Below are 26,153 nucleotides of genomic sequence, written 5' to 3'. Positions count from 1 at the left end.
TACACCAAAGAATCATTAAGTTCTTTGAGCAGGTTTCCAAGGATATGCTTAGAAGTGATAAGGCTGTTATAGGCATATAGGCATATGGTTTTTTCATTCATTCACTAAATATTTATTTTGGTTGCTTTCTATGAACAAAGTATCGTGATAGAGGTAATCAGATGTCTCAAGGTATACTCGCTCTCCTAAGCAGTTTCGTTCTGAATTGTAAGAAAGAGTGTCAGGAGGCAGAAAACACACCAGTAATTTTTTTTAACAGAGAATTTAATATAAAGGATTTGTTAACTGAAACACCAAAATGACAGAAGGGAACAGTAAGATATTTTGGAGGTAGCAACTGAGGAGGCAGCTACTATCTCTAGAACTGGGGGAACAAAGAGAGGAATGGCAGAAGCTTGGAGAAGGGAGCCAAAACTCTGACCTCTGAGAAGTGGGTGCTGCTCGGTTGGTGCTAGTGTCTTGAGCTCAGAAGTGGGGCCCAATGGGACTGAGGCCCAGAATGCTGCAGAGGGGGCTCTGGCTAGCAGGTGCTGGTGTTTCTTAGGGGGTGGTTCTGTTTCTGTGTCAGAAAAACTGCAAATTGGAGTAAACTGTGGCTACTAGAATGTGCTGCTAATGGCCTAAGGAAGATCTGCCGGTCGATACTGGCAGCAATGGGAAGCAAAAAAATAGGATGGGAGAGTGTCTCATCTTCCTACAGCTTTGTAGTCTCTTTTTACCATTATTGGCAGATCCCAATGAGAAGCAGCTGCAGAGGAAAAAAATGTGGCTCACAGAGTCGGAGCACCAGGATTACAAAGCAAAGCGTAAAGTGTGGGTTTGAAGCTGAGAAACAATAGCTCAGTAACTGACAGGAGGAGTGAATTTACATATTTGAAACAAGGCAGCATATAAGTATCATTAGAACTGTATAATTAAGTGCTATAGGAATTCATAGGAAGAGACAGATCCCTTGTTAGGATAGACAGACAAAGCTATATTGAAGAGTAGTATTTGACTGGATGTAGTGGATATGATTTCAGCAGGCAGGAATGCAAGGGATGAGAGACTATACTAACTGGAGAAGACAGCATACAGGAGAGCTGTAGGATAAGGTAAGGAATGGAGGGCATGGACCTGGGTCAAAGCTGGTTTCTTCTTGTCACTGACCTTAATGCTCAAAAGTAATTTCTTATTTCTGGAGTTTATTTATCTTTTAGCCTTGATCCTTTTGGCATTGAAGACTTGTGGTTGGGTTAGAACTGTTGTTTTAGGAAGAGTAATTTAGGGAATTTCTGGAGTTGAGGTGACAGAGTCAAACAGAGAGATAAAATCCTGACATCTTGCTCAAGAAAATTTTCCCCCACGTACAATTTTCTTCTTGGAGCAAAAGTTTTTATCCATGGGTAAGCTTCAGAAAGTCCTTGAACTCTTGAAATAATGATATAGCATTGTATATTTGTGTATTTTTTTCTGGTAAGGGGTTCTATATATAATTTTTATCAAAATGAGATTAAATAATGGGTAGAATGTTTGGAACTTAGTAGACCATTAAATTATCCAAGAGTATATTGGTGTGCCATTATTTAACACATGTATTGGACATTTAATATGTACAAGGCACTTACTGTACTAGGTAGTGAGCATTTATTCATTTATTTTTACATTTTAAAAATCAACTTTATTGAAGTATAACTTATGTACAATTAAATGCACCCATTGTAAGTGAACAGTTTGGCAAGCATACGTACTCCAATTACTATGCCAAGATAATAGAACTTTTCCTTATCCTAAATTACCACATGCTTATTTTTAGTCAATCTTCCACATCTCTTGCTACCCCAGGCATCCGCAGTCTGATTTCTAACACTATAGGTTAGTATTTAGTTTTAGAACTTCATATAATTTTTTTTTTTTTTTAAAAAGCATACTGTATGTAATATTTTGTCTCTGGCTTCTTTCAGTAGTCTTTTTGAGATTCATTCACATTCTTGCATGTAACAGTAGTTTGTTCTTTTATATTGCTGTATAGGATTCCATTGTATCAATCTACTACAATGGTCTTATCCATTGTCCACCAAATTCATTTTTGTTTTTTCGTAAAGAAAACAAAATTTATCGCTTACAGTTTCAGAAACTAGTAAGTCCAAAGTGCAGGAAACACATCTGGTGAGGGTCTTGTCCTGGTGGTGAGTACAGCAACTCAGGGAATCGCATTGTGAAATGGTGGAGCAGAGAGAGTAACTGCCTTGTGCTGTGCTTTTTGTTTCCCTTTTGACTTAGTTTTTATTTATTTATTTATTTATTTATTGGTTATGAATATTCATAGGGTACAAAGCAAATTGTTAGCACTCGTGCCTAAGATGTGATGGCCAGATCCATACTGGCAGCTTGCCCATTACCACAAATTGTGATTATACCCTGTGACCCCACCCAGTTATCCCCCCAATTATCCCTAACCTCCCTCCCCATCCCCCTTTGCATCCTTAGGTAATGTTCTCTCCCTCTGCAAGTCCAACACACCACTGTGGTCTTTCTTTCCTTCCTTCTTTCTCTCTTAGCTCCCACATATGAGTGAGCACATATAGTATTTATCCCTCTGTGCTTTGCTTATTTCACTCAACGTAAGTTTCTCCAAGCTCATCCATGTTGTTGCAAATGAGAGAATTTCATTCTTGTTTTATGGCAGAGTAGTATTCCATGGTGTATATATAAGGCGGTGAGCATTTAGTGGTAAAGGAAATAGGCAGGGTGCCAGTTCTCATGGAGTATAGTTTAATGAGGGAGACATACTTATTTCTCTGATTCTTTAATCAGTGACTGACTGATAAATATAATGAAGGAAGAGTTTACGGTTTATACCTAAGGAGGCGGTCCTGACCTTTCAAGGAGGAGGAGGGTCCTAGGGGAGGCTACTGTGTTGAAGTGACATTTGTCTCAAGATATAAAAGGTAAAAAAAAAAAAAAAAAAAGGAGTTAACTTGAGGAGGTTGAGATGGAGAATTGTAGACTTTTTAGCAAAGATGGATTGCTGGTATAATTAACTTATTCTTCATCGGGTTCCTCCAGTGGTTATTTTTTGGCCCTATAGGCTGCTCTTGTTAGTGCATTGAATACTTAGTACATACCAATACAGGTCATAGTTAGGGAAGCCAACAGTAGTCTAGGCCAGTGGCCTTCACACTCGTCTTCATGTTCCCCCAGTATATTTTTAACATTCATGTCTAAATTTTTTCATCTCAGGTTGAAATAGAGAGTTACCAGTGATATAATTTATTTTGTTGTGGTGAAATATACATAACATGAACCATTTTAACTGCTTTTTTTTTTCTCAGTATGCATAAGTATCATTCTTTTATTTATTTATTGAATTTATTTTTTTAATTTTAACTTCTCAGTGTACATTGACTTTCGTGACCCTTTTACCCACTCATGAATTTGCCTATTCTTCATACCTCATGTAAAGTGGAATCTTATAGTATTTATCCTTTTGTGTATGAAATAATGTCTCTACAACAATGTTGTAACATGTATCGGAATTTCATTTTTTTAAAACAGACTTTATTCTTTAGAGCAGTTCTAGGTTCACAGCAAAACTGAGCAGAAAGTACAGAGTTCCCATGTACTCTCTGTCCCGATCCATGCATAGCCTTTTTCACTATTAACACTGTGCAGCAGAGTAGTACGTTCGTTCCAGTCTGTGAACCTACAGTGATACGTCATTATCACCAAAGTGATAATTCACACTAGAGTTACTGTTGGTGTTACACATTCTGTGAGTTTTGACAAGTGTATCCGTCATGATAGTATCATACAGAATAGTTTCAGTGTTCTAAAAATCCCCTGGGCTGTGCCTAGCTTTTTCATCCTTCCATCTCCTAACTCCTGGTAACCACTGATCTCTTTACTATCTGCATAGTTTTGCCTTTAACAGAATGTCATATAGTTGGAATCATACAGTATGTATCCTTTTCAGATTGGTTTCTTTCACTTAGTAATATTCATTCAAGGTTCTTGCATGTCACTTGATGGCTTGGTTATTTCTTTTTAGCGCTGAATAGTATTCCATTGTATGTATACCACATTTTGTTTATCCATTTGTCTACCAGTGGTCATTTGGGTTGTTTCCACCTATTGACTATTGTGAGTAATGCTGCTATGAACATTGGTTTCCAAATATGTGTTCAAGTTTTTTGCTTTTAACTTTTTTGTGTATATCAAAGGATGTAATTTTGGCATTCCTGAAAATACCGACATCTAAAAAACTCAGGGTAGCTGAGTGGTCTTTAAGAACACTGCCTTTCTGGGCTCATAATTTATTGATTTAGATGATTATTCTGAGTTAATGCCGGTAAGTACAACTAGCATGAAAAGGTTTGTGAATATAGATACAGCTAAGTCTTGCCTTTGGCCTACAGATCAGTTTGTGAAAACAGTTAATTCACTGCTGACTGGAGAAGTCCATTAATCGGAAAGATTTTTTTGTATGCTGGGGAAATTTTAGTTTATTTTTTCAGAGGAACAGAGAGATTTGATTAATTTAGCAAGTTGAGGTCGATTGAGTGGTGGTTGGGTTGTGAATTCATTGCAAAGTATGTTAGAAAGGCCAGATTTCCATTTACGGTAGTGATAGTTTCTTTTAAAAGTATTTGTTTTTAAAATGTGAGCTGTATCAAATAATGAGTGAATAGAAGAAGTTCAGACAGTATGCGGATGATTACGTTTTGGCAAATGTACTAACAAACAGATTTCTTTTGGGGGACCAGAGAACAGAATAAGCTGCAGAGAAAGATAGCACAGTAGAGACTGAGTACTTCCGGAAGAAAAAATCAAAAAGGAAATGGATTTGCAGTTTCATCCACAGAAAAAAAATCAGGACTTCCTGTCATTAAATCGAAGAGACATATCTGTAAAGGCTAAAATGAAAGATCATCTAGAATAGCATTAAAAGGTTACGTGGTAAAAAGAGGTTTGTTGGATGTATTGTATACAGAAAGTTTTCATAACTAGTTTAAATAAGGACTCCTTTGAAGATCTAGAATTGTTAAATCCATAAGGATTGTTATTACTTAGGGAGAACCTTATGATAAAGGAACAGAACAAATTAGGCTGGAGGTGGGAGGAAAACTCCCTGAGATTTTGTGTAAGCAGAAGACTTTTTTTTTTTAATGTGTATTTTATGAGCATTGTTGGTATTGTGAGACAGTTGATTACATTTAGCTAGCTTACTCTTATGACATTTATCTAAGGCAGTAGTTCTCAAAGTGTGGTCCTTGATGCCTCTGGACCGCAAGGTAAGAACTACTTTCATAATTATACTAAGACATTATTTGCCTTTTTGTTTTGTTTTGTTTTGACATTTGCACTGACAGTGCAAAAGCAGTGGCGGGTAAAACTTGGTTTGATAGCATGAATTAAGCAGCAGCACCAAACTGTACTAGTAGACACATTCTTCACTGCCATATACTCACAGTGTAAAAGAACAAGCCAGCTTCACTTAAAAATGTTTTTAACGAAGCAGTGAAAATTCTGATTTTATTAAGTTATGACCCTTGAAAACATGCATTTTTAATATTCTGTTTGATGGAAGTGTACGTAAAGCATTACTGCTGTATATCAAAGAACTACAGTTATCTCAAGAAAACTGCTTTGTGTGATCGTTCTACTTGTAAGTATTTTTTTTGGATTGGACTCAATTTTAACCTAAAAATGACTGAGACAAACTCAGACTTGGGTGTTTTGGCAGACATTTTTTTCACAAAAATGAACAAAGTGGACCTCTCAATTCCAGGAAAACAACTGGTATTTGTTGCCGATGATAAAATTTGAGCTTTCAAGCAAAAATTGATATTTTGGAGAACTCCTCTCTACCACTATGAATTGTACCCTTACTTTTTCTCCCTTTCTGCTCTTCGTTTTTTTTTCCCCCCCATGTATCTCTGTCCATCGGGGATCATTAAGAATCTTCTGGAGCTTTTTTTTTTTTTTTGCATAAAAATATTTTTTTCTTTTGTATTTCTAAAGAAAGTTTTAGTAGAGTATAATATTCTTGGTTATTTTCTTTGAGCACACTTAAAATAACATTTTACTGTCTCCTGGTTTTCACTGCTGTTTAAGAAGTCAGTGACGAGCCTAACTGTTGATGCTTTTAAAAGTGACATGTTAGTTTTTTCCTCCTAAAATTTTTCTCCTTGTCCTTTGTTTCCTGCAGTTTCATAATGATGTATCCTGGTGTGGTTTTCTTTCCTTTTTATTTATTCTCCTTACAATTCAGTAGACTTACTGAATCTGAAATCTTGAATCTTCAACAACATGTCTTTACTCGGTTCTGAAAAATTCTCATTATCTTTTAAAAAATTACTGCAGTACCATTTTCACTTTTAACGCTAATTTAGTATAGAAGAACACTTCAAAAAGTTTGTGTACTCTAACTTTAGAGATATTTACTGAATCATCCTCTCCTATTTTTCTTGTCTTTTCTTTATCTCTTATGTTCCAGTTTTTAATTCTTTAGTTGTGTCCAATGGTAGCCAAACATAAATCCATTGAATTTTTTTCCTAATTTTTATTTTAGTTCTAGAATTTCTGTCCACTTGTTCCGTCATCATTTATTGAAAAGATGATCCTTTATCCATTGAATTGCCTGTGCTTCTTTGTCAAAGTTCAGTTGACTATATTTTTGTGGGTTTATTTTGGGACTCTCTGTTCCGTTAACTTATGAGTGTGTCTCTTCTTTCACCAATACCATGCTGTCTTGATTACTGTAGCTTTACAGTAAGCCTTGAAATGGAATAATGAGAGTCCTCCTGCTTTGTTCTGCTTCAGTCTTGTGTTGGGTATTCTGGATCTTTGACTGTATCATATAGACTTTACAGGCAATTTGTCAGTAACTACGAAACAGCTTGATGGAATTTTGATTAGTATCATGTTGAATCTATGGATCCAGTTGGAAAGAACTATTCCTCAAGCGACTAGGATGTTGTAGAACTGGAATTCGGTTTTATCTGAGCTGTTTATTTTATCCTGGGAGAGAAACCTTTAAGGATCCAGCTTAAAGTAGCGATCATATATCTTTGGCTGGCCTCGGGGCTTAGACTTTTGCCTTCCTTTCTCTGTGGAGCCACTGAAAGGTTACCTTAGTTTTGCAGCTTTTTCTGTGGAATTGGCAGTTGCCCACAAGACTAAATCTTGAGTGCCGGGAACTTGCTTTTTCCCAGGTTTTGGGGCCCAGTAAGTGAATGTTCATTTTCTTGTTAGCTCTTTTGAGAGTGCTTTTGAGATTTAAAAAAAAACAAAAAACAAAAAACGATTTCATCCAGCTTTTAAAGTTATTTTCAAAAAGAGGATTGGTTCTAACTACCTACACTACCAATACTGGAAATTGAAGTTTCACCAGAGACCTGCCTCCCTTATGGAATTGATGGTTGGTATATTTATTCTTTAAAATTTTTGTATAAATTCGTGGAGGATCAGAATGAACTCTGGCACGTTTGAAGATGTCCATTGAGACCTTTCGGATAGTAACAGATTATGCTGTTCAAGATAAAGTTACGCTAGATCATGTAGCGCTCTTCCTGTGGGGAAGAAATGTTGCAAGTCTGTCCCAGTTTTTATTCTCTCTTTTCTTAATGAAAGAATTCCCAATTTTTAGCTGCATATATGGCTACACAAAGCAAAATCTATATTTCCCAGCTTCCTTTGTAGTTAGGAGCAGTTATGTGGGTAGTTTCTTTTAGATAGTTCAGACTTCTCCCATTATCAGACTTGCACATTGAGTTGTCTGTGGGTCATCTCTGGCTGGATTTCTGACACTTTAGCTCACATATCCAAGGTAGAATTTATTTCTAGATCTCTGTTCCTTTTTCATCATCACCGTTATCAACTTAGTCACCAGTGCTAGATCCCTTGACTGCTTCCATTTCCATCGTCCCCAAACTCACTCATATATGTGTACATTTAAGCACATTTCAGGTCCAGGTAATTTTTATTCTCCCTAAATGCCCCCACTTCTCCCAGTTCATACCAACAAAGACCCTGGTTCTTGCACCTGCCATCTCTTGCCTGGATTGCTAAAATAGCTGCACAAACTGCTTCTTTGTTTATGGTCTCTAACTTGCATTTTTCCTTTTGCATCCACAGAATCATTCATCCGAAAGAAGGTCACAACCCTGTTACTCCCTTTCCTACAGAATTCATTTTAGTGTCTTTAGCCTTTGACTCTTTGTCATTTGGTCCCATTTTACCTTTCCAGGCCCATTTGTCATTTCTGGTCTTGCATTTGACGAAATGCACTTGATAGCGCCAACTTTACTTATCTTTTATTTTCCTTCTCATGTATTTGTGGTTTCTCTCTACTGTGTCCTGGCTTAAGCCTAACCTAGGATTCATCTTTTCCTTTAAATGGTTAGCTTGAGATAGGTATGATTTTAGATAACTTTACGTTTTTCAAAACATGACGGAAATAGGCTCTGTTGTTGAACATATCATAGTCTGCAATGAATGTGTTCTGAGTTGCAAATTGTGTCTTTAGAAGAATATTCTATTTGAGGTGTTTTGAAATTTCTTTCAAGCTTTGAAAGGCATGTTTTTTATTTGACTAGAATTTAAAAAACTGATTTCAATATGGGAATTAAAAAATTAAGTTATTTCAGACCAGTGCTTACCTAGATAAGTCTCCTTCACACGTGAGGAAATTGTGGCCAGGAGAAATTAGTGATTCTTTTAAGTCAAATGATTACTTAAAAGCAGAGCCAAGATCTACTGTGGTGTTCATCCAAATACAAGTATCTTCTATTAAAAAAGTCTTTAAGTGTGTTAGGGGTTTCAAGTCTTTTTATCTTTCAAATCTTCTGAGATTCTCAGGCATTTACCTTTTGTGTGAATAGCACTTAGTAGTGAACTGAGCAGTATACACTGTAATTCATGTCTTAACAACCTTCATTCCCTAATGGATGGTTTATTTCTAGAACTGTGGCCTAAACCTGGCCTGTGCACCTGTCTTTGTGGCAATTTATCAGTTCTAGAAGGAAACGTGTTTTATCCATTGATTGATTATTTTAAGTATTCTAAATGAAGCAGACACAGTTGATGTAACACTTTATAGATGTGTGTTTGTCTTTGTTTGTTTTTAGCACGAAGCATTGCACGATTGTCTCCAATAACATAGATCATCTCTTACTGAATTTAACACTGTCTGATATCATTTTCTCCCTGGCCAGTGCCTCAACTTTGGCGAAGGATTCCAGTTGGATAGAAACGATAAGGAAATTTGTGACAGAGACCCTTGAAGATGGTTTTAGGCTAAATAGTAAGCAGCTGAACAGATTGCTTGGTGTATCATGGAGGTTAATGCAGATACAACCAAACAGAGGTAGGTAATGCTGATTTGCCCTTATTTAAGAGAGGAGCTCTTATGCATGCCATTTAGGTTCTACATTGAAGCCTTAAAAGGTAGCTAGCCTAATTATTTATAAAGCACTATCTGCTTGAACACTGAAATCGTCTACGGCTTAGTAATTCTGTTTTCAGTGGTTGGTCCACTCTGAAGCAAATTGCTTAAGAGTTCTACCTGTTGTTTTGCCCCCCACAGATTTGTTACCCCACTTCCCCTGGGTGATGGAGCCGCAAAGGATTACTTAAAGCCCCCCCCTTTTTTTTTTGAGCAGTGAGAAGCCCCAAAGTGGTTAACTTTCCCGGAATTTTTAAGCGAGAGGCATTCCCAAAAACGGAATTAACCCCAATTGGGTTTTTTTTGCATTTATTTTCCAGACCAGGAAGAGAACATAGGTAGGCTTATAGTTTAACAGTATAGACTGGTAACTTTTAGTGAAACAAGGCAGATGACATTTTAGTAAGGCCATTAAGTGATTTATTAACAAACATTTTTTTTACAGCAATTTTTTTGGTATTTTTATAATTTAATTAGTAATCTATTTGTTTTTGAGCCAGCAACCTTGCTGTGCCACACATTTTTATTTTACAGCAGAGACTTTCTAGCCTGAGGAAAATTTTCTGTTTTTTGCAAGGTCAATATTTGAAACTGTAAGGCTTTGGAAAACCAGGCCCTGTGAAGTACATATGCTTTATAGTATATTCCACATCTCCCCCCATTTTATTTATTTTAAAAGGAAAAGCAAAAGTTCCAGATTAGGTTGGCACAGTTAAGACAAAAACATTTAAAGCAAAGTTGGTATTATTTAGCATCGCAAGTTCTTTTTTAATTTACTCTAGGTGAGGACTGAGATGTTGTTATTTTTTAGGGCAGCTGCAGCGGCATTATTTTAGGTGCTGCGAATTGGGTGTAATTGCCAATTGTTGAAACTCCGGAAAGGGATTTTGCTCCATATAATAGTTGATTTTGAGTCTAGAAAGTTCGTTAAACTGTTTAGGACATTACAGTTTGTAAAGCATTTAGTTTTTTGTAAAATTTTTGATTCATTACAAGTTTTTGTTTAAGAACAGGATGTTTTATGTAAGTTACAAACACCCTCTTTAAGGCCAGGAAAATTTAGAGAACTGCTTTTGTAGAGAAGATGTTTTTCCCTTTTTGATTAAGGCATTTTTTTATAAAAGCATTGATGATTAATATCTCGATTGAAAAGGTTTTATTTTTCTTTGTATAAATATTTTGGTGTTGGGAAGGCTTTTTCCCAGGTGGTGATTGAAAGGAACATTTTGGCTTACTTTTTTATAGTGATTTGTCTTACGTTGGGGGGTAGATGAACAGCAGGATGAAGCAGCAGTTAGGCCAAATGTAGGCAACATGAAAGAGGGGTCAGAACTTGGAAGTGAGACGTGCTATTTTATATTTAAAGTTTTAAATTTTATTTTGTTATAAGGAGAGAGTTAATTTTTATTAAACTTATACAAATAGCCACATTGTTATAATAGTTATAAGGATATTTAAAGTTATTAAATTTGGGGGGGGATTAATAGGGAGAAAACAAATGCTTTCACTTTTGTTTTAAATGACGTTTTACCAAACTGTTGTTAGTTATAGATAGCTTGAGAGAGAGAGAGAGAGAGAGAGAAAGTTTTTTACATTTGAAAACATTAAGAGAACCAGCAGTGTTTTAAAATAAGGAAATTGTAAAAACCCATAATTTTTTCTTTTTCTTTTTTTTTTTTTTTTTTTTTTTGCCCTTTTCGTGACCGGCACTCAGCCAGTGAGTGCGCCGGCCATTCCTATATAGGATCCGAACCCGCGGCGGGAGGCTCGCCGCGCTCCCAGCGCCGCACTCTCCCGAGTGCGCCACGGGCTCGGCCCGAACCCTTAATTTTTAAAAATTAATTTACCAATTAACTTTTGTTGATTTGACTTTTGTGAACAATTTTATAAACCCATTATTTTTTTTATTAGAATTTTGGAATTTTAGTTTAAAGCTATGAACTTAAAGTTTGTTGGAAAACTGTACCTATTAGAGTTTTTTAATGAAATATTTGAAGACATAACATTTAAAAATTATAATTAAACCAAGATTATGACTGGTAGCATTTACATTAAGACAGATATTTAAGAACCTTACCAGATTTTCGAACACATATTTATAACACCTTTAGTACTGACAGTGCTTTCCCATATAGTTTAATTTATTAAATAAGCCAATTAGTTTTGATACATTTGTATATATCCTTTGAGAAACTTTAGGGCCCTTGGAATTTTTTAGTTATTTTGATCTTTTAGTATTTTGTGTTGGAAAGCTTTGTTAAATAACAAAAGGCTTAAAACACTTAGTTGAATAAAATTACAAAATTACTACAAAAAATAAAACCAAAGTGACAAAGGGTTTTAAAGGCAGAGAGCACAAGAACGTAAGTTTTTAAATCACTTATTTAAAGGACACAGAAAACCTTTTATAATTTTCTACTAAGAGCAGTTAAGTGAAAAGACCTTTAGTAATCCTGTTTGATTAGTAAACCCAGGCAGTGATGTGTGCTGATAAGAACATTTTTTATACATTGAGGTTAGTAAATAGGCCTTATTTGTTAAAGCAGATGATACAGAGCCCAATTTGAGTTTTAGCTATATTTACCAAATACATCTTTATGGTTTCCCAGCCAAAAACTTGGTGTATTAGATTTATACCCTTATTAGTTAGTGCTAACTAGCGCCTATGCCATAGTTGGCATCGGTTTTTTTTTTTTTTACTAGCCATTTTAGGTTCCTGGTTTTTACCGTGGCAGTTGGAGCCATGTGGAGCTGAAGACAGAGGGCAGCATATACATAAAAGATACTGTTTTTCCCAGCATGGCCAGGAGGCAGAGCTGAGATAACGAGACATATTGACCTAGAGACAAATTTAGGTAAAAGGTTTGAATCAAATCTTGAAAATATATTTATTAAAACTTTAGACGATTTCAGTTCCATGAACTTGAGAAGTACACTTATTTATTTAATGTGCGCGCATTAATTATAAGCCAATTTGGTACCTTGCACGTAACACAATTACACAAGCAGACAACATACAGGTTACACACGCATATATGCAGACATAAACAACAAGAACAAACAAGGACAGTTAGGTTAAGATTGTGTTATTTGCAAAAGACTTATTGGTGAGGCCTCACCCTGTTTAAGGTAGTAACTATTTGCTCTGCTAATTGCTTTAGCCCTATGATATAATATTCTGTGTTCAGGGCCGTCTGGGCCAGTTTGTCCACTCCCAGATGTGTCCATTGATGCATTTGTCTGATCATGGCGTGGGCTTGATCTTGTGGCAAGATAGGCTTGCCCGACGCTGCATGCCAACGCCCTGTTTTCTGATCAAAGTAGTTGTTAGAGTCCCTTGAGATCACTGCTACGTCCTCAGCCGAGTATTTAAATTTGGGCTTTTCTGGTTCGGGGACGTCCACTAACAAAACAGTTGAGGACCCGTGGGCCGCCGCCCTTGCCTCAGAATCGGCCGAGTTGTTTCCCCTAGCGAGGGGGGAAATCCCCTTTTTGGTGGCCCGGGCAGTGTATAATACTTAACTTTTAGCGGTTTGTGAAGGGCCTCCAACAGGCCTACGATCTCTGCCTTGTTTTTGATTTTTTTTTCCTTCAGAAGTTAACAGACCCCGCTGTTGATATATAGCACCGTGCACATGAGCAGTGGCAAAGGCATACGTGCTGTCCGTATAGATGTTGATTCTTTTGCCCTCTCCTAGTTCAAGGGCTTTCGTGAGGGCGATGAGCTCTGCTTTCTGGGCGGACGTCCCGGCAGGTAAAGTCTGTGCCCACATCAGATTCTGGCCGTCTACTATAGCAGCTCCTGCCTTTCGTACTCCTTCCTCGAGAAAACTGCTGCGGTCAGTAAACCAGGTGGCTTCGGCATCCGTCAGAGGCTGATCTGACAAGTCTTTCCGCCATCCATGTGCCTCAGCAAGCACTTGTTGGCAGTTACGGATAGGAGGGTCAAAGTCCGAGTCTGGTAACAATGTGGCTGGATTTAAGCTCGCCGGTGGAGAGCTTAAAAGTAAGCCGATGTGAATTCAGTACCAGAGTCTGATAAGGAGTCGTGCGAGCATTTGCGAGCCAGCGGTCGGGAGGCTGGCGGACAACACTCTCCAAGGCATGAGGTGCTGAGATTACTAAATTCTGTCCCATAGTCAATTTATCAGCATCTTTTACTAGGACTGCAACTGCCGCTACGATCCTTAGACAAGCTGGCCACCCTGAGGCTACTGGGTCTAATTTCTTGGACAGGTATGCCACAGGCCTTTTCCAGGGCCCCAGTCTTTGAGTTAGGACCCCCTTTGCAATTCCCGTATTTTCTGCCACACACAGGTGGAAGGGCTTAGTTACGTCGGGGAGTCCCAGAGCCGGTGCAGACATTAAGGCCGTTTTAATATTATCTAAAGCCTGTTGCTCCTCTTTTCCCCACTTTAAAGGGCTGACTGTTCTTAGTGAGGGGATATAATGGGGCTGCCATCTCAGCCAAACCAGGTATCCACAGGTGACAAAACCCGGCAGTACCTAAAAATTCTCTGACTTGTCTTGGGTTACAGGGTGGCGGGATGTGAAACACTGTCTCTTTTCTGGCCTCAGACAGCCATCTTTTCCCATCTCTAAGAAGGTACCCCAGGTAACTGACCTGTCGCTTGCAGATCTGGGCCTTTTTGGCGGAGGCTCGATAGCCCAGCTCTCCTAGCTCCATGAGGAGACGCTTTGTTCCTTCTAAACACAGTTCCTCGTCGGCCGCTGCCAGGAGGAGGTCATCCACATACTGCAACAAAGTTACCTGTGGGTGAGAGGCCCGGAACACAGCCAAATCTTGGTGGAGGGTCTCATGAAAGATGGTGGGCGAGTTTTTTGAGCCCTTGAAGCAGGCGGGTCCAAGTGAGTTGCCCTGCTAGGCCAGTCTCTGCATCTGTCCCCTCGAAAGCGAAGTACTCTTGACTTTTTGCAGTCAGCGGCAAACAGAAGGATGCGTCTTTGAGATCCAGTACTGAGTAGCAGGTCCTGTCTGGAGGTAAAGAACTTAAAAGGTTATAGGGATTAGGGACGGTGGCCTGGAGATCGGCCACGCGTTTGTTTACCTCTTGGAGATCTTGGACCGGTCGGTAGTCATCAGTCCCAGGCTTTCGGACCGGCAGGAAGGGCGTGTTCCAGGCTGATTGACACTTCCGTAGGACTCCCAGCTGGAGCAAACGAGCAATGTGGGGTCTGCTGCCTTCGCGTGCTTCTCGGGACATCGGGTATTGTCGGACAGCTATAGGACTGGCTTGAGCCTTCGGCTCTACGTGGACGGGGGGCCTGATTTTAGCCTTCCCTATCCCTGCTGTTTCTGCCCACGCTTGGGGGTAGTTTTCTAACCACCAATGCATCTGTCCAGTCTCCTGCCCTTGCATTTCAAACAATTGGTATTCATCTCCTAACCTGAGGGTTAGTATCTGCAGAGGCTTTCCTTACCGATTTAGCACCCGAGGTCCCTCGGGGTCAAAATAAATTTGAGCACCCATTTTGGTGAGGAGATCTCTTCCCAGCAGTGGGTAGGGGCACTCGGGAATGACCATGGACGAGTGGGATACCCGGCCCACGCCTAGGTCCACTGTTCTTCGGGTAGTCCATGGGTACTGCTTGTACCCTGTAGCCCCTTGTACCCATGACTTTTTCCCGAGAAGAGGTCCGTTTGCTTGTAGGAATACTGAATTTTCGGCTCCAGGGTCTACCACGAACTGAGTAGGCTTCCCCTCCACTTTGAGAGTTACCCTGGGTTCGGGGAGGGGACCCGAACCCCGTCCCCCCTAATCACTGTCTTCCTGCAAGGCCAAGACTTTGGAGGCTTGAGGCTCTTTCTTTTTCCTGGGGCAGTTTCGAACCCAGTGTCCTCTCTCTTTACAGTACACACATCGATCCTTCGCCAGGGGTTCCTTTTTATTGCCTGGCACCATTTTATTGGGCTCCCTAGTCTCCCTGACTACAGTGGCCAGAAGTTTGTGGAAATTTTTTTCTTGGCGCTTTTCTCTTTTTATTTCCTTTGCTTCTTCTGACTCTCTGGTATGATAAACCTTTCCAGCCACCTGCACTAATTCTCTTAATGACTTATCTTGCAACCCTTCCAGTCTCTGCAGTTTCTTCCTGATGTCCCTACTAGACTGGTCAATAAAAGCGACCGTCCCTGTAGCCCTATGCTCTTCACTACCAGGATCGTATGGGGTGAACCGACGGAATGCCTCCGTGAGTCTCTCCAGGAATGCTGATGGAGACTCATCGGGCCCCTGAGTTATCTCTCTTACCTTAGTCAAATTGGTGGGGCGTTCTGCTGCCCCTCTGAGGCCTGCCGTTAGAGCCTGGCGGTGGACCTTCAGGTGCTCCCTACCTTCCGCCGAGTTGAAGTCCCAGTTTGGTCTGATTAACGGGAACCGTGCATCTATAACATCAGGGAGGAGGGTAGGTCGCCCATCTTCTCCTGGCACATTCTTTCGAGCTTCCAGGAGGATTCGTTGTCTCTCCTCGGTAGTGAACAGGACCTGTAGAAGCTGCTGGCAATCATCCCAGGTGGGCTGATGAGTAAATAGGAGAGGTTCTACAAGGTTAGTGAGACCCTGGGGGTTTTCAGAGAAAGGGGGATTCTGAGATTTCCAATTGTAAAGATCGGAGGAAGAGAAAGGCCAGTACTGCAAGGGCTGGTTGCCCTCTTCATCAGGGGGGCCTTAAGCCCGCAGGGGGAAAATAGGAAGAGCATCTGGAGGGGCCACTCGTTTACTGCGTGTCCCCCGAGCAGGCCCTCCCTTGGATTCATTTTCTGGTGGGTCCTCCTCCGGTGGAGCGGACGGCCGGGCTGCCTGTGGTCGGAAAGAAGGGGGAGGGGGATCAGAAAGAAGCCAGTCCGGGTCGGTGGACGGCAGGCCCTCCGGTTTCTTTTTTACTTCTTGGAGAGCAAACACAGCTGTTGGACCTGTTAAGGGAACAAAGGGACGGACCCACGGAGGAGGATCCGTGACTTAAGTCTTCCCAGACAATGATATAAGATGTCTGGCCTAGGAGGTTTTCAGAATTGAAAATTTTTCTTTTTACCGCTGTAATCAACGGCAGAGAGAAGGAACCTTCAGCAGGCCGTCCGGGTTGGAAAGCTGGCCACTCCGAAGAACAAAGTGTTACCCATTTATTCTTTCTAACCGGCACAGACAAATCATTAGCTCTTTCCTTCACGTCATTCCAGTATTTCAGAGTCAGGCTCAAAGGGGTTGAGACAGTCTGCCCCATGGCGCCCCAGAAAATCGTCAGTCCCCACACACACACAACCAGACAGACAAAAAACAAAACACAGATGCGCCCCTGCCACGAGCGCCACAACCAGAGTATCAGAGAACTCGGGAGGGGTATCTTTCCTAGAGATCTCCCGTGGAGCCGAACTTGTTCGTCTCCTGCGGAGGAATCTGGAGCGTCCTCCAGGACTCCTGTGGCTGCGGCGTGCCGGGACGTCCGCCCCGCCGCTTTTCCGCTACAGAGGGCTCCGCTTTGGAGCCTCCGAAAATCTAAAATCAGACCGGTGATTCCGTCCTGGAGCCACCGAAACCAGATTATAACAGACAGCTTACAGCCGACAACGAAAGTAACAGACACAGTCAGACAGACAACCGCGGTACCTGCTCGAGCGATCCTCTGTTCTCTAGTCTTTGGTCCCAGGGAGAGCGAGCCGATCCCGGACGAGCCCCCAAAAATGTGAGACCCGTGCACCAAGAACAAATGCTACAGGCCGGAGCGGCTCGCCTCCCAAAGACCACAAGACCAGGACCGTTGCAATCGGCATGAGGGATTTTATCTTTCCAGCATGCTGGGGCGCTTTGCCTTTCGGAAAAGCCCCCCCAGTTTACCACACAAGCACTTTTTATACAGTTTTTCTTGAACAGATCTTTATGACAGGATGAGTTGTCGGTTATCAGTGGCGCCCTTGGATTTGTGGGCAGACTCTAGCAGGCTGGTACCCCGGTAGATCTGTGGCGCCTTTAGATTTACAGGTGGGCTTTGGTAGGCCGGTACTCCCGATAACGGCGCTCCTTTCAATCGTATACCTTCCTTGGCACCTGGCAAGGAGGCTTTTAGATAAGGAACCAGCCCGTCCCTGGGATCCCTGGGACCGGGTGGGGGCCATGCCCTTCTTGGAATGTTTAGTGTACTTGGGCCCCCTGCTGCTTAATAGCCCCCTTAGAAGCTGCTTTACATTTCAACAGCCCCTTAGAAGCTGCTTTACATAAAATGCCTTTAGATACGTTTCCCCAAACGTTTGCAGAAGCGAATTGCGCAGGTTAAAGCTATACTAGCAAATTGTGCAGGTTAGAGCTATATCTTTCCGTTACTAAAATCCCACAATATCTTCTACCAGTGTTAAGTGTGATTCTCGCTGGCTGGGAAATCAATGAATACAGCAGATCCCATTGTGCTCCGTTCCTACCCTTTCTTTCTATTCTTCAGTCACACAGTTCTTCAGGTCTCTTGAAAATTTGTGTTTGGCTCTCTGCCACCTCAGGACCTTTGCCTCCACTGTCGCCCCAGAGTCTTCCCCCTGCTGACTCCTCCTAACCCTTATGATCCCAGCTTTAGCTTTATTTCCTCTGGGGAGCGCTCCCTGAAGCCTTGGCCAGGTTAGCTCCCTCTGAAGTTAAATGCTTCCGTGGGGCTCGACTTCCCTATTATGACAGTCGTCACATATATAATTAGTTTTTTGTAAATGTAAATAAAGGGTACTCAATAAATATCAGTTTAATTAGTGAATTAATTCTGCCCAGGAGTCTGTTTTCTTAGAACGAAAAACCTTAGAAGCTGCGTTAGTAGGTTGCACATGTTGCCATCTGAGCATGTCTTCCTTCCTCTGGGGGCCACTGCAGTGGGTTGGAAAAGGCTCATGCACTGAGGTTCTGCATATTGCCAAGGGTGCCTGAGGTGGACAACACAGTTCTAGTTGTCCCCTCGGCTGTCTGGTTTGGGCTTCTGCCCCTGGCCACCTACTCCCTGTGCTTACAAGATTTACACCTCCCCTTGAGACAGAAGTTTTGCCCTGTAACCCGCCAAAGATGACTGTAAGAGGAGGTCATTTATGTCCTGGCTTTTCTCCTTCCTGAGTTTAGATTATGTCACAATCTTAATCTTTCCATTCGGTTTCTGAAATTACTTTTTTAGTCTTCACATTCAAGAATCATCTCTCGGAGTTAATACTTCTTTTAAAATTATTTTTATTTTTTAAATATTTTTTTATTTTTTTTCTTCTCTGTAATGGTTTATCATTAAAAAATTAAACTAATAATTACAATAAATGTATAATTTACAAAAGCCCTATGTTTGTCCATAGGATTTATACATATAAGCATTACAGTACATTCATGTGAAAAACTAAAATCAGGTGTAAGAACATGAATTGATTTGAAAGGATATTTATAGCCTGGATATACATGAAAAAGTAAGTAACTATATAAGTGAAGAGTCATAAGTTTACCTAAATATAAGAAACGTTAAATTCTAAAATATTTTCGCTATGGTATTCATGAAACTTTCACTCATTAAAAACTCTGTAACAAAATATCTTAGGGTCCATACAACAAGTATTAACAGATTAAAGATTCCATTGCATTCTAAAATGTAGTCTCTGTTGGATTCAAAATGCTGCACAGTCATCTGTAGAAGTAGTGTGGGTAAAGAGCAGGAGGCTTTAGCAGGAGGAGTAAGTCCTGACTGTGGCAGAATCCAACCTCTGTGTTCCTGACACGCTGCCGTCCATCTGCATCTTCTTTGGTTGCATGGAGGGCGAAGACATAGAAGAAGTAACCCCGAAGTTTGCAGGAAGAGTCTCTGCTGATCCAGCAGCTAAGCCACGAATGTCCCTTGGTCTAAATTTTTTTTCTCCCTGATGGTGCTCTCCTAAAGCTTTTATCATCGTCTTCATCCAACCTTCTGTCAGTCCCCATGACCGAAAGGTTGTTAAGTTCTCTTTCTAAGACAGCACGAGCCCGTGTATTCTGCGTTGGGATCTGTAACGATAGCGCCAGTGCGTTGAAGTCAAAGGTTTCATCGCAGGCCAGAAGGGCACCGTGAACGCCACTCTCTAAAAGATTGTTTGCATATTCTTTAAGGCCAATTGACAGGATCCAGCGAATCACTCGATCGTTGCTCCAAACAAGCACATCTTTTCCTGCGTTCTGACTTTCTTCTCTTTTTCTTTCCAGTTCTTTTCGGTCAGGACTTGATGCCCTTCTTCTTTGGGGCTTTGTGGAGCGAGTCCTGGCTGCTGTTGCTACTGCTGGGATTGCTCACGGGACCGTCCTGGGAGCCTGTCGAGTTTCTCACGTCGCTGACATCCTCACGGCTGACTGTGTGCAATGCCTCCTTATGCAGCCTGTCTCCCCGGAGGGCCCTCGGGGAGGCCGGAGGGGAGCTTTCACATTTTATCGTTGTCTTGTCGTCTCGCGCCTCCTCTCTGGATGCAGGCAACAAGAGTCACGATGCCCCGTCTGTCTACTTCCCTGGCTGGGCTGTGAGGAATCCTCCTTGGGGTGGAACGGCCGCTGCCTGGAGGGGAGGAGCTGGCAAGGGAGGAAGCAGGGTGGGGCGGAATGGAGCTCATTGATCTCAAACGACCAAGATTGTCTAAGCCTCCACTACCAACTCTACTTTCAGTCTCCTCTGCTCGCTGCTCTGTGTTTTCCTTTTCTTTCTGTATCAACCTGATCTCTTTGTTGATGGCATCCAGCTGCTCTTGAAGCGTCATGGCTAATGTCTGTGCATCAGCCTGTCCACTGGGTGACGACAGATCAACTGAGCTGAGTAGAGGATCTAAACACACCTCTCGGCATTGGACAGATCATCTAGGCAACAAATCAACAGAGTAACCATTACTCTTTCAGAGGGAGAGAAGAAATCTAGGGTAATAAGAGGGGGGAGAGGGAAGGGACAGGGGATGGGAGAGATTGGACATAGGCATAAAGAATAATTATGATTTGTAACAATATATTGATCTGATCAACATATGTTAGTGTTGAACCCCCAAAAATGTGTAATCAATTATGATTCAATAAAAATTAAAATAAATAAATAAATAAATAATTAAATAAAAACAGAACAAATTTCTACTATTCCTGTCAATCGCTGCCTACTTTAATATACTATGCCGGCCATTGAATACAGAGTCACTTCTGGTGTTATTTTCTGGTGTGATTCTTTGTATTCCTCCCAGCTTCTACACAACACTGTACATAATGGGCCCTCAATAGATACTAGTAGTTGTAGAAGCGAATCTCTCTTTTGGGTATCCAGTGAGAAGGCTGCAGGCCCAATTACACCACCTGTGCAGCACTCACCTCGATGGAGTCCTGAAGAGCAGTGTCAAGCATGGTCAGGTCAGTCAGGAAGGTGCCCAGCTAGGGCACAGTACCCTGCATCACACCCTGAAGAGCAATCAGAGCAAAACTGTCTTTAGTATATTGAAAAGTTTAAAGGTTTCGGTCACATTGACACTGCAGCAAATGGACCTGTTCAAGGTCTAATTTGCTAACCTCTGTGAATGAAATGGTTAAAATTCCTACACAAATAGGATAGGAACTCCATGACCAATGTCTCACTTTCAAAGTTATAAAAACCGAGCTTCAGAGCCAGGAGATCATACATGTATGTTCAAATATGTTCCCAGTGGGGTTTATGTTTGGCTTCGGCTCAGTTCAGAGGGAAGGCTTTCTCTGTTTCAGAGTGCATGGACACTCCCAGGGGTTTGGAATGGCCCTGGATAGCAATGGCTTCATCTTCAATAAAAGCAGGTCAAGGCACAATGGAGGAGAGGTATGTACCACAAGAGCATGGGCTGTCACGATGAAAAGGGACCCTGGGGCTAGACTAGTGACTCCCTTTCAAGGAACAGAGGAAGGAAAGGGGGAAAAAGTAACTTTAAAGTGGAAAACCGGGGGTTGGCCGGTTAGCTCAATCGGTTAGAGCATGGTGCTGATAACACCAAGGTCCAGGGTTTGATCCCTGTACTTGCCAACCACACACACACACACACACACACACACACACACACACACACACACACACACACACACACACACACACACACACACACACACACACACACACACACACACACACACACACACACACACACACACACACACACACACACACACACACACACACACACACACACACACACACACACACACACACACACACACACACACACACACACACACACACACACACACACACACACACACACACACACACACACACACACACACACACACACACACACACACACACACACACACACACACACACACACACACACACACACACACACACACACACACACACACACACACACACACACACACACACACACACACACACACACACACACACACACACACACACACACACACACACACACACACACACACACACACACACACACACACACACACACACACACACACACACACACACACACACACACACACACACACACACACACACACACACACACACACACACACACACACACACACACACACACACACACACACACACACACACACACACACACACACACACACACACACACACACACACACACACACACACACACACACACACACACACACACACACACACACACACACACACACACACACACACACACACACACACACACACACACACACACACACGAAAGAATAAAAGCATTAAAGTGGAAAATCGAGCTAACTCAACTCTACGTTAACTCAGTAATATTCTTTCCAAAAACCCATATCAGTTTAATCAACAGACAAACCCAGATTGTGGGGCATTCTACAGGATACCTGGACAGTACTGAGAAACTGTCACAAACCAGAAAAGCCTGGGAAGACTCCATGCAGTGTGATACACTGGATTGGGTCCTGGAACAGATAGAGCACACTAATGGAAAACTGGTACAATCCCAATAAAGTCTGAATTTTAGTTCATAGTACTATGGCGGTGTCAGTCACTTAATATTGACAGACATGCCATGGTTATAGAAGATGTTAACAATGGGCGAAACTAGGGGAGGGTTTACAGAAATTCTATGCACTAGCTTTGCAACTTTTCTGTAAACATGAAATTATTCCAAAATTAAAAGTTTAGTTTAAAAAAATTGCCCCTTGGAAATGGAGGATGAGGCACTTCAGAGTACAACTGCATATATACACTATGTTCATTTCACGACATCTCTGTCCCTACCAGGCCCCCGAGGCACTAACCATTCTGAAGAAAAAATAAAAAGGAGCCCCCATGGACGCCTCATCCTAAATTTCATTGAGGCACTTATGGAAATTCTGACAAGGACACAAAGTTTCAGCGAGGGCCAGGCTGCTTGACGTGAGGCTGCCCACGTCCCCAGCCAGAACTGCTTCGTGAGGGTCACAGCAAGGAAGGTTCTGTCCTTTAGGAACTGTCAGCTGCAGTTTGTCCTTTGCCATTATGTGTGCAAGGACTCATCCTGAACAAAAATAATCTTTTTTTTTTTTGTAACAGCTATTTTTAACTTGTCTTTGAACCTCCAAAAAAGTTTCAAACACTGAATGTTTTGTAGGCTTTATGTTATAGAAGAAGTCCTGTCATTCAAACATTTCCAATTTATGTCCAGCTTTCCAAAAAAGGAGAAAATCCTGTGATTGCAGGGATGAGGATATTTAGAGTTTGACAGTCTCTATTCTCCTTTCTCTGTTTTTCCCCCTTTCTATGGTAAAAGTTGGAAATTTAAAATAAAGCTAAAGGTTAGAAATCTCTTTCAGTCTTCAGGAGAGAAGCATGAGCTCAGCAATGTCTAAAGGGTTTGGAACAAATGAAAAGATCTCTGAGTACAAGGACCAAGACCTCCCAGAGTAGCATACTCCTTTCCTTGGCCACTGTGTGCAGAAGCTGACAACAGTGTGCAGCCAAGGAGGCTAGGCTCTGAGGTGCAGGCGTGGGTGGAGGAGACCACAGAGGGATAGAAGTCCACCTGCTGCACACTCTCCCTTACCTTCAGGAAAAAACCTCCAGAAAACAGGATTTGCAACTCCGTGTTTACTTCCTACTGTATCAAATGGGGGTAATACTATCTTTCCTATAGACTTCCCGGGCTGCTGAAAACATATGAGGTAAAGAACAGGAGAACCTTTCTGAAAGCTCGGGTGTCCTGGAGACTGAAGGTGCCGTGCCAGGCAGGAGCCCAGCCACCCACACAGAGCCTCTCTCCTGTGTGCTCTTAGGAAAGAACAAGATCCTGACGTACCATATCCTTGTGGAGCTGAAGCCGCCTCTGAGTCCGTTTCTGGTTTTCTTTCACGCTGCTGTCCAGGTTTGCAAATTTTAAGGTTCCTTCCTAAGAAACACAAGCGCACAAAGAGGAGAGTGATGGAGGATGCCACGCTGGAGAGAAGTAGAGGGACATCTAGTGTCTGGTACATGACCCCGCATGACTCTCTGAATGCCACACAAAACAGAGAGGCCTCCAGCAGGCAGGCTATGGCGTGGTGTTATGCAAACGCTTGGCTGGCTTGTTGCAAGCGGTCTATTTATAATGAAGCCTGGTGGTCTTGGATTATCCTGTTTTCCCCCCAACTTTGTAAGAAGAGCAACTGATTTGGTTATAAAGTCAATCATCAATTTTTCCCCCCAACTTTGTAAGAAGAGCAACTGATTTGGTTATAAAGTCAATCATCAATACAAGGCGAGCAATTCTCAGAACCAGAGACATTTTTACACATCCCAAATTTCACTCAGTAATCCCATGTCCTGGAAATGAAGATCTCTTCCTCTGTACCTGTCGTGATTTCTTGATCTTGGCCTGAAATGGATGTGCCAGCATTTTGTGAACAAAAGGGACTATTTCTGTGGCATTTCTTTGCTAAATGAAACTTTTGTAGCGGAAGTTTTCTGAGGAAGTCCAGTACTGTGGTACATCACCAATCCATGAAAGCCAGACCTTCACACATTTTTTGCCCTCTTTATCCCTCCAATCAATCTGCCTCTTGGGTTTGGAACACTGACCAATCAACCCTTCTACCTGGTGTCTGAGGACAGAGGGCTCACCTTCTCTCTTCCTGTCTGTTATGATCACCAGCTCTTCTATATAATGACTAATCACGAGTTTCCTGACTAAACATAAAGTGTTTTCAGTGTCTTGTGAAGTTCTCATTTTCGAGGAACGGCATGAATGGGAGGCAAATTTCACAATCCAGTAGAGAATAACCTTTGTATTAGTTTTCCCTTAGTCAGTTTTCCCTGTATTTATTTTATTACCATAGCATGTGAGCTTTCACTACTGCACAATTGCAAGAGGATTCTCTTTCAGTGACTTGGCCTGGCTGATGGCAGTAAAGCGTCAACACATTCTATCACTCACCAGCCTTAACCTGGGTCCCAGGTACACTACTGGGGACAGATCCATAGTGACTCATTATTTATTTAGGTTCTCCTTATTACAAATGATAATAAGGAGAATTACCATTTACTAGTCTCCCACTTACAGTTTCTCCCAGGGATGAATGAAAGTAGCCTAACATGCAACATTTCCTGGGCTAGGTGAGTCCTCCCAAATTCTTGAGAATTTGCTTGGAGTGAGAAATCAATTCTGTCTGACCTGAATGAGTACTTGCCCACGTCCTTCCAATGTGTAGGTCCCTCTGGTCTCCTTCCAGTCTCACAATCACAGGCAGAAGACTAACGTATGCAAATTATTACAGATACATTTAAAACTCAGTAAGGACTTCTGAAAAGTTAAAAGGCTCCTAATAATCCCAGAATAACAGAGGTGGAAGGGATCTTAAAAGAGCACTTAGGACAACCTCCTCACTGGTAGGAGAGATAGAGACCTGACATGGGGAGCTACAAGATTTGCTGATTTCACGACATCATGATTTCATGAGAATGAGAGTCCATCTCTGGCTGAAGCACTAAAAGGACTGTCTAGTGCAAGTTCTTCCAAACAAAGTGTCCGCTGATAATCCACGGGTTTGCTACATCCACAGATTCGGTTTCCTCCTTTCTCGGCCCCAAATCCCCTACCCCACAATGTCTCATAACACCAATCCCTTGAACCTTCCTGAAACGTGTCACAGGCTTCTGTGGCTGCATCACTCTCGTTCTTTCCTCCTGCCTCCTTTGCTGCTTATGCTCATATCCTCTTAGAGACCCTTCTTTCTGCCAAAGCCATCTTCTTTGTGTTTCACTACACTCACGTCTTTCGAAATACCATCCAGTCCCATGACTAATCATCACCTGTGTTTGAATGAACTCCAAATCTCTCCCTCTCCCTCCATAGATCTCCCCTGCCCTCTCTCTTTCTTCTAGTCTCTCTCCCTGTCCTTCTCTCTCACCCTCTCTAGTGCAAATTTCCTGCCTGAGTCTCATCTTTTCTCTATCTCCATCTTTGCCAGGGTTCAGCTGCCCTCATCCATACTGTTCCTGGGCCTTAGAGGGACCTCTGCTACTAGTTCTTGTCTACTCAGCACTGGATCCATCTCAGTAAATGCTGGTTAAATTATAGCTCAGAAGCTACTGATAATTTTTATTTGAATAGGTCTTCAGAGTTCCAGCACTCTCTCCCTCCAATTCTGACTTAAGCATGTTTTGGAGCTTCACTGAACATACGTCTCCACCAGAGTCAAATTTCTGGGGCTTTCTAGCAGTTTTTTTATATCAATTCAATCAGGGAAAATTCCCACCAAGAGTCACAAAACCAAGAAGATTTGGTAACATT

At 41.8% G+C, this 26,153-nt stretch overlaps 1 pseudogene; it reads left to right on the top strand.

Annotated features, from left to right (window-relative positions):
- The window catches only part of LOC134365901 (testis-expressed protein 10-like), a 38,966-nt pseudogene that overhangs the window by 8,984 nt on the left and 3,829 nt on the right, over positions 1 to 26,153 (top strand).

Source organism: Cynocephalus volans, chromosome 17 (assembly GCF_027409185.1).
Source record: "Cynocephalus volans isolate mCynVol1 chromosome 17, mCynVol1.pri, whole genome shotgun sequence".
NCBI lineage: Eukaryota > Metazoa > Chordata > Mammalia > Dermoptera > Cynocephalidae > Cynocephalus > Cynocephalus volans.
This window is presented reverse-complemented; position numbering and strand designations above follow the sequence as displayed.